Source organism: Ischnura elegans, chromosome 7, assembly GCF_921293095.1.
Source record: "Ischnura elegans chromosome 7, ioIscEleg1.1, whole genome shotgun sequence".
NCBI lineage: Eukaryota > Metazoa > Arthropoda > Insecta > Odonata > Coenagrionidae > Ischnura > Ischnura elegans.
Window position 1 is genome coordinate 38,215,315 of NC_060252.1, and position 10,081 is coordinate 38,225,395.

A 10,081-nucleotide genomic window follows, 5' to 3' on the forward strand; every position below is an offset into this window, starting at 1 on the left:
AACTAAAAACGGCATGGCAAAGAGAGGTAGAAGAAATGGATTGAGGCATTCGTTTCTTGTCGACCAAGGTTGAGAAAAATCGGTTTAGTGAGACCTGGCAAGTAGTGTGGGGTGGGTTTCCACCTCTCCGGGTTGGAAATAGCAGTAGGAACGTGGGAGAGAGGAGAAGGAACGCATATCGATCAAGAAAAAGGAGAAAGAAATATATAAGATGATTGAGTACTGATTCCTCCTCCATCCCCCCTTCCTCTAACTGAAATCCTCTCTCCAACCTCATTTTCCCATAACGTGACTCCGGGACAATGTTCAGATGGGATCTCCAAACGATTTTAGGGGAAAAAGTTGCTCTAACCCTTCTTGTGGTAATGGCGTTGATTTCGACTTCATTGCCTTGTTGGTCTTCCAATTTGATGATTCTGCTGAAGTCGGGACCGGAGTTTGAGATCAGGACTTCCCGCTTTGAATCCTGGCTATCCTAAATGATTTTGATAAATGATTCATCCATATCTGACGATTTTTCGTAAATGCTTCTACTCGGGGTAGAAAGAGAATGAAGTATCTGTGGGTATTTACCACAGAAATTCACCGATGCCATTGCTAATTATGAATATTATTTGAAATATAATTTTGATTCTGTTATTGTAATTGATATCGGCTTCGCCTGGTAGATGTTTTTGTTATAATGTAAGATATAGCACCTCTCTTTTACTTTCTCATCCGAAAAAAAAAAATGTTTAATTGTCGCAAGTGCTCTCTAATGGATGACGGTGGAAACATATGTTACAAACGCGCAATGTTGACAACAAACAAATATGTTTGAGTTGCTCTATTTTGTGCATGATTTACAGTCGTAATTTAAGTTTAATAAATATTATTTAGCGTTTAAAACTCGCTATTCTCTTTGAAAGGCATGCTACTTCGTTATACTACACGACATGAAGCTGTGGGAAAACAGTTTTATGGCTAGGCATGGGAGTGGCATGTTGAGGAATGTTGTGTGAGACCCACCTCATTTCCCCAGTTTAAATACAACAGATCAAACATCCCCTCCCCTACTTTTCCTCCCCCCATTCTTTTGCATCCCCCTCCTCACTTCCCCCCTCCCACGCACACCGGATCTGCGTCGATCCAGCGCCGGAAATAAGGGAGCGGAAAGCCCGCCTCTCCCCCCTTCCCACCTTTTATGCACCCCTCCTTCCTATAACCTTTCCCCACCTCAGCATCCCATACAGTATCCAACCATGGCTTATTCTCTTAGTTTTGCTATATCGCCATACGAAGAAAAGTTGAAATTTGCAAGAGCAATCTTAAGTACATGAAAATGTTGACAGTGGTCTCATTTTCATGCCCTGAAAACATAGAATAAAATAGTATTTATTTTAAGAACCTAGTCCCTCGGACTCAAGGTTTTTTTCATGTATTACAGTTGTTCTCTCCCTGATGAAATATTAAACAGTCACTTCCATGCAGCACAAGTAGGCTATTACAGAAATAAAGAGTGACATATAAGAATTAACGAGTGAACTGTTGGTCTGGGTACCACAAATAATAACAATTATCGTCACCTAACTCCATCATACCAGCCGCCAAACTAATTGGTATTACTTTCTGGGTGGACCTTTTAAGTTTCCACATTTTGGAGATATTTTGTGGTGTACTTACGTATTACTGTTACTTGCGAGTACGCCAGATGATAGTTATGTGCATGACAACTTAACTATTGAACTATAATACGTCATCAAAAAATACTGATCCGTAATAAAGGGTCGCTATGCGGGTAAGACGCGGTTGGCACTGTGTGAGATGTGTGGTTATTGTGTGTTAAGGAGACAAGTCATTTTCAGTTGATCAGTTTGTAGTTTCATTCAAGTCTTAAGCTATCATACAGACGTTTTCAGGGTACATAGAATAGTCCATTTTAACCACTTTTTTGTATTTCAAATTTGAAAATTTTATCTGATTATTTTCTCCTGTGTCTATTATTAATCATATTCAACAAATCATATTGGATATGCAAAAAATAGGTCTTAATGATTTGCTCTACGCCACATTTTCGTCGTCGGAATAAAATTGTTGACAATTCTTTGCATTTTTAGATAAAATGCCCTTTCATCGGTACCATTGTAATTAACAAAATTCTGAATGATGAATGATGTGGAAAATTTGTATTCAAGCTACCAATACGAGTTCTTGAAAAATCAAACTATTTTCTTTAGATTATTTTAATACTGAACCTAACTAATCTGTTGGCTAGCTTTATGGTATAATTTTTGTGTTAGCAGAACTTTCACTGAAACAGATATTTTTAAAAAATTCAAAAGAACAATCATACGAAAGCAAGGCCACTGACATGTTTAAATATTGAATTAGAATGAAAGTATATACCATTTGCTTCCTAATGAGATAGATATTATTACAGTGCCTGCATCCTTAATGCTCTTTAGATATACACTATCAACGTCTTGGTTTTATATACCTCATTCTGATAAAGTAATCGTGTTCAATTGAATCCCTCATTATCACGCGAGCATTAAGACAACGATTCTGAAAATGTATGATACATTATTTTGCTCAAACACTAGCTTGAATAAGTTGAATTATATTTTTATGTGATATAAAATGAAATCAAATCTAATGGGCGATAGAATTAAGTTTTGGGTTCCATGTATCCTGCAGTGTACGCAATACCCATAATAGCTTACCCTTTATGCGTTCATACGGATGCAATCTGCCTAAAAAATCATCGCCATCACCTTGTTGGAAAACAAAGATAATGTCGTCATAAATTGCATAAATTATTTCCGAAAATATTTTGTCGCGATTAACACGCTCGTGCATTAACGGTTAATTCCGAGAATGAGGTCGAACATTGGGCGCATGATGTTTGCTCGACCAATTTTTCATTCATCCACATTTTGCATTTAAAGATGGTTCATATGTAATCCATATTTGGTGATGTATCGTATAAAATTCGTGTATTATATTTCCCGGAAACATGGACAGGGATGCCAACTTACAAAAAATATTGGGGGAACCCAAACCGGGGATCTTGCCCCGGGAAATTTTACAAGTAGTAAGTTTTAAGTTTTTTTTAGCATTTTACAAGAGTCATATGATCAACATTAGAACCCTGATCACTCGAATCTCAATATCTGGACACTCCAGGGAAAATCGAAAAGCCTGACACATTTTTTCTCACACCCATAACGAATTTTTGAGGGGGCTCGGGACCCCTCAGGCCCCATGGAGTCGGCGGAAGGTTTAATTGCCAGCCCAGTAAGGGTTGTTTTTAGTATTAGCGATATTGAGGTAACTCTGACCCTGTTTTTTCATAGTACTCCCTATTAAGAATACGTTATTATGTAAGTGTGCATAGCTACCATATAACGTCAATGAAATGTAAAAAAATATGACGTTTTCAACCTTATTTCATGTGTTCGAATTAGTCTAATTTTATCGACCCACCCGAATGTGCAGTGCACAATTAAAAGCAATAGATCTGACGTATTTGGTCTATTATATCAAGAAAAGAACTAAGTTATACTCCACTGGAAAAAATAGTGACCAAATTTAAACAAAAATCAAATTTAAATTATTTACATTTCTAACGTTTTTCGTTAAAATTTTCGAAATTTCAAGACAAAACGGTGAACAGAAGATATTAACCGATTTTGAAAAAAAATCATATCTGTAATAGCCACCCGGGTACGCAACTTTTGCCGGGTATTACGATTCGCTCCTTAAAAAAAGTGGCAAAACGAGGCACCCTAATGTGTACGTCTATAAACGGTACATTCCTCATGGAATTTTAATGAATGTTAAATTAGTTCTGCCTTTTTTAGGGTAATGTCCCTATTCAGAATACTTTCATGGGATAGAGTAATACAATGGAAGAGTAATTCATTTTTTTATTGAAGAGAGGAAGTTTTGATATACTCATCATAAATATTTAAAGTCAACCTCCATTAGTTTGAAAATGTATGCAAACGGGCAACGTTGACTTGCAGTTTAAATTTACAATTATTTGTCTTTCATAAACGTAAGTTTTCATGTTATCTGTGAATTAACTTAAGAGTTGTAGATGTATATAACTACACGTGGACACGCTCAAATTTCAGATGCTTCAAACTTACTGATTCCTAACTTTTCCACTAATTGGTACGTGTAATACTATTAAATATGGTATTGTTCATTACTATTAAATTTGGGTAAATATCCCTAGCTAGTCACAAAGACGGTCGGGTTAGGGTCGAAGAAATCTCATGGAATGACCGTATTTTTACCTGTTGAATATGCGCAAACATATTTGCCACTCACCATAGTTTGTTAGAACATCTAGAAGGGAAAAAATCGAGATATCGTTTTTTATATTTTCCTTCTATTTTTCACTACACGTTGAAATTATACATTTTCCATTAAAATGGCTAATGCCAAGATAATCTTTATCATATCCAAACGGAACAGTACACTTTACCACATAAGTTTAACCGTTATAGGCGAAATATGGTGGAACAACATGATGTACGAATGAAATAAAACTTTTATCTGTCCTCTTTTTAAATTGCGAAAATTTTGAACCATAACGCGGTTTCACACATGGCGTAATCATTGAGTCGATTATATCATCTACGAAACGGAGTTCATTGGCCTAATCTGGACATGGGGATGTAGCTCAGTGGTAGAGCGTTCGCTTTGCATGTGAAAGGTCCCGGGTTCGATCCCCGGCATCTCCATATATTTTTCCCGCTTTGGTAGCGATGGGTAAATCTTATTTGTGGTCCGTATAGTTGGTAGTAAATAGGTAAGGTTTAGTTATAGATGATATTTTTTTCGTGGCAGTAGGTGCGGGATTTTAATTATCAATCCTTATCAACTTTCGTATGGTTTACCAACATCGTTTTTTTGTTTGCGATGACGTTTTTTAATTAGTTGTTTTTATTATAATTCGCATTGTATTTCGTGCGGAAATGTTTAAGGAATCAGAGGCTATTACGTTTATCCAAACATTTCTTTTCTGTGCAGTTGGCCCATAGGAACCGCGATTGCCGACAAATCGGGTTTAATCTTCTAAATGAAGTAGGTGGGGATGTAGCTCAGTGGTAGAGCGTTCGCTTTGCATGTGAAAGGTCCCGGGTTCGATCCCCGGCATCTCCACAATTTTTTTCCCACCTTTGTGGCGGTGGGGAAACACCCTCCTGTAACCAAGAGTTCGCGTGTTTTAAGTCAGCCCAGCTGAGATTACACCACTCAGGGCGTGGGTGTGCATGAACTATCTAAATGTAACCCAGGAAATCTCATGGACTGACCTTATTTACCTGTTGAATTTGCACAAACATAGTTATCCCTCACCTCAGTTTTTAAGTAGCTCTAGAGAGAGAAAAATCAGGATATTGTTATCTATATTTTCCTTCGATTTTTACTACATTAGGGCTCCTTAGGCTTCATTTCGCGAGATAAATATATACGACATAATTATTACATCTTTACAACTTACTGCTAGTACTCTACTAGTAATCACCTTTGCTTTTGGTGTCATAAATGTTCTCAAGTACAGGGAGATCGTCTTCCATAAATGAAATATATCGACGGCATTTAACGCTACTCTGAAAATTCATAAACATGAATGATAATTTACAGGTAGCATAATGTGGCGTTAGCTTCCGGGGAGCTTGGATGAAGGGTACATCGTCTTCAATGAAGGGTATCTAGACCACCGCGTAAATGGAGACAATGCCCGGTATCCTTCGAGTCTTCGAATAAAACAGTCTTGGTTAAAAGCTAATACCCTCGTCTTTAATGTGACATTGCTCATGGATACTTAGTATATTTGTACCAATCGCGGCTCTCGAAGAGAGACCGAACTTTTATAAAAGACTACGATGTTGGGCGTGATCAATGTACTTTAAGCATAAAGACACTCCTAGGATACCGGGTGAAACTCTTGTCACTACCAACATGTCCTCATTGGGAGCCAAAACAAGTACCATTTAACACTTTTATTGCCGTGGGTCGATAATAGATGCTTTTGCTTCTTATCCGATAAGTGTCACGTGTCGATTTTTGGGGAATCTTATTAATAATTATCCAGCTGCTAAAAGTTTGAAGAAATGATCAAGATAACATATTATGAGATCTTTCCATTCTTGTGACTCACGCGTCGACTAGTGTCGCCTCACGGTAACTGGTTATAACTCCAATTTCCAGCGCATAATCGTTTATTGACTTGTGTCACAACAGTCAGCGACTCACATAGAATGGAACACGAAAATCGCGACTAAGGTCGAATTGTGTCGACGTGTGTCGATGAATGGAAGGAACCCTATGAGGTCAAGGATTGATTTTTATATGAGTGAAAATAAAAGAATATCATGTGGATAAGTATACCTAAAAATGACATTACAGAATATTTTTATTCAGAGGCGTTGATTTTCACATACACTTCGCATTCTTTATGAAGGCTTTTCTGGGTTGATGTAAATTAAAATAAAGATCTTCCGGGATTGTCTTTTCATTTTCCCTCTGGACAAAAGCTTTGTCGACGTTGTAAACGGCTTCTTCAGGTCACTGAAATAATGATGAGTTCAATTCAATTCAATATAGGTTTATTTCCATTGCTACCAGAGTGCATGGATATTTCAATAGTATTGGCAGTTTTTCGATGCATTTTTATTGTATTTGCTCGACCCATCTTTTTCCGAATCACAAAATTATTCCCTCGGTCCCTTTTTCCATCGTTTATTTTAAAATCTTTCCGTAATTTCAACTGTTATTCAATTAAAAGCCAAGCGTGTCTTTATAATCTTTGTCAGTGGCCGTGCGTTCTGATCGGCTGAAGGATGGTGCCAGCGATGGTTTAAGCGACGGAAAAAAGGACGTACCGAGTGATGGAAAAAGGGATGTGATTTCCATCCCTTGATCCATCGCAGAATGTGACCGCGTAAATCGGTCATTTTTTCACCGTTGGAGCGATCGCTGGGAACTATCCCTCGAAAGGCATGGACAAAATGATCATTTGATTCAGGCTTAACTTCTTCGCTTGAATAATACGTCATACCCCTTTCACCATGCCACCAAGTCCAGATCTACGAGGCATTTTCCTTAGCTATCCTGTGGAAATCGAGGAGTAGGTCCTGATAAATAACAGAATAGGTAAGTAATATCATTTTCAGATCACACCGCCTTTATATCGATCTTCAAAATTCTTGAGGATGTTCCTGTCGGTGAAAATTCTTAATTTAATTTTATTGCTCGTAAAACGCCCAATTCTATTTATACTTACCTGCTGGGACCAAGATACAATTATCTTAATAGGATTATAAAACACGATCTACTATTATGACACCTTTTATAAGTGACTACTAGTACAAGTACTTATAATGACACATTTTATCATTTTATGCGTCTGTATTTTATTTTATGCCTGCGGGAATGGAACAGTTTCATTAAAGAGATCCTATAACAGTAGTTTTATTCACTCAATCTATCTCATTTTTCATTTATCATGCAAAGAATATTTATTGTTTACATTATGAAATATCTTTCCCGGACTCACGATTCCGAAGCCTACCATATTCCTTAAACTACAGTTAATTATGAGTCATGAGAAGGATTTTTAAAAATTTTATCCAACAATGCTAAATTGGAATTTTGGCCATAATTTACCTATTTTCACTCACCGTGCTCAACTATTCAAATGGTTTAAGTCCACGCATAAATGATAACTAATTAAAGTAAAATTTTACATAAAATATTTTATTTGTAAAAGGTAAATATTAACAGTAAACCATCCGAAAGCAGTCCAGACCGCGACAAACTGTTTAGACTTTGGAGAAAAAGACTATAATATATTGTGAATATATGCAATTTAATAAGGATTTTTACAAAAACGATGACTAAAAAGAATTACATAGTCATTTAGGAAATCAGAAAACTGGCTTTTTATTCACTCCTAATTCTATCTCATTTTACATTTATCGTGAAATATTATCATTATTGATTGCAAGGAATCTGTGGACATTAAGGAATATATTTTCCAAACTCACGATTTCTGGGACGACACCAGTTTATATTGAAAAGGAATTGAGCTGCTATCGTAATTGCCACGCATATTATTGATCGGAAGAAGCTAAACCGACCTTCGAATTTTTTTTCCCGATCCTTAATCATCCATCCGAGGTAATATTGGAAATAAATGCAATCCAATCTCCACACACTCCCGCACCTGTTCACCAATGGCGAGGCCGTGTTTTCCCAGACAGTGGGTGGGGAAACGGAAATGGCTGCTCTTTACGCTGACCGTTTAGTCAATGCCCTTTAATAAAACGCATGATGCGCGGTTTGCGACTACTATCATGTTCGAAATCAGAACGAGGGCGCATTATGTTATTTTTTTTCTCCCATTCTCTCTCCCCTCAATCGCATTTCAGTCCTGTCTTTTCTCGCTCCCCCTGAGAGCAAAAAAAAGAGAATATAACGTATACTCCTCCCTTCTCCTCATTCTTGGCTTCCGCGCGCCCGGAGACTTCCGTTCCAAATTCGATTTTCCCTCCAACGGCTTTATATATTTTTTTGTCCGCTGAGGCGCTTTCCAATGACCTCTCCGACATGCTCGTTTGTCGCGGAGGAACGGAAGGAAGACGGCAATTGTTTCTTTTTTTTATACATGTACGCGATCACCTCTCCCCCTATTTTTCCCAGTATCCAATCCGTTTCTTGTTTTTCTGTTCCCTCGCTTCCATTCTTCTTTCCATTACCGCTCTGTTTCAGTTTGTTTCATTCTCCTCGTTCATCAATCTCATTCCTTTCTCTTTCCCTGTTCGTTCCATCTCAGCTCATAATCTCGCTGATCGCTGAAGGCTGAGGATTCAAAAAAATATTACAGTAAAACTCGCTCATAACGAATTTTAGTTGACCATCGTTCTAATTTGTTTTAAATGGGTTTCATTATATCTATGTGAATAAAAGAGGGTGCTTGTTTGTCTGCCCACTATGCATTTCCTTACGGCTGCATGGATTGCGGCCAAAGTTAGTATCTTTAGCGCATATCATACTCCCAAAGCCAGTAGTGCTACTTTCGGTTGCGTCCAACGCGTCTTTTTTGTCGTCGCTTCATTAATGATTTTTACTCAGCCATAAGACTTCTTCGGTCGGACATCCTGCCGAGTAGGCACTCCTCTTGACACATTCAAAGAGAAAACATTAAAACCCTACATAGGTAATCAAGAATTCCGAGTACCAAGTATCCCACTTCACTGGGTACTATGCTTCCGAGCATCACCGGGTGTCTTGCTTGTCCATAATAAAGGATTTTGCCCTAGATGCATCACAGGATTCCCGGCTAATATACAGTAAATCGTTAAGTCGTCTTTAAGCAACAGATCCTTAACAATTAACCATCATCCCACCCTTTCCATAAAACGGCTGTAAAAGGAAGGATTTTAAGATAAACAGTAGGATTATGTGGTGATGGTCACACTTGAGACCAACTGATGATATGGAAAGGAACGGTTACAGGAAAGATTAGTGAAAAGTCTTATCTGGAGTATAGCGATTTACGGTGCGAAATAATAGACACTTAGGAACATAGACACTTAGAGACACTTAGACACATAGGAAGGAGGACGAGAGAATACTGGAGGCATTCGAGATGTGGGTGTGGAGAAGAATGAAGTGAGAAGAAAGAAAAGGTGAAATGGACGGAGAGGAGGAGGAACGACGAAGTGCTGGACATAGTGGGTGAGGAGATTCAGCTTTTAGATGGGATACAGTAGAAACAGAAGGATGTATGGAAAGAGTACTTAGCGGGGAGGGATGTTGAAAACGGTGTTAGAGGGTAGAATGTTAGGTAAACGAGGGAGAGGAAGGAAAATAATACTGAATACTGACTTTTCACTGAATAGTGTTACTGTGAATTGAAGAACTTTAATAAATAATATATGATATGATGAAGTGGAGTAGGATGTACCATTTTATTTATAAGCTCTTAAGTTGATTTTTCGTTTATATTATTCTCCGACCAAAAGACTTTATGATAATGCTATTACAACTGAGGACATCAGCTTTTTTATCTATGTAATTTTTG

The 10,081-nt window shown here is 37.7% G+C and overlaps 2 non-coding genes across 2 annotated transcripts; both read left to right on the forward strand.

Moving 5' to 3' along the window:
• Positions 1-4,661: 4,661 nt before the first annotated feature.
• Positions 4,662-4,733, forward strand: Trnaa-ugc. The gene has a single exon. It is a non-coding gene; the product is annotated as a tRNA-Ala (tRNA).
• Positions 4,734-5,082: 349 nt separating this feature from the next.
• Positions 5,083-5,154, forward strand: Trnaa-ugc. The gene has a single exon. It is a non-coding gene; the product is annotated as a tRNA-Ala (tRNA).
• The last annotated feature ends 4,927 nt before the right edge of the window (positions 5,155-10,081 follow it).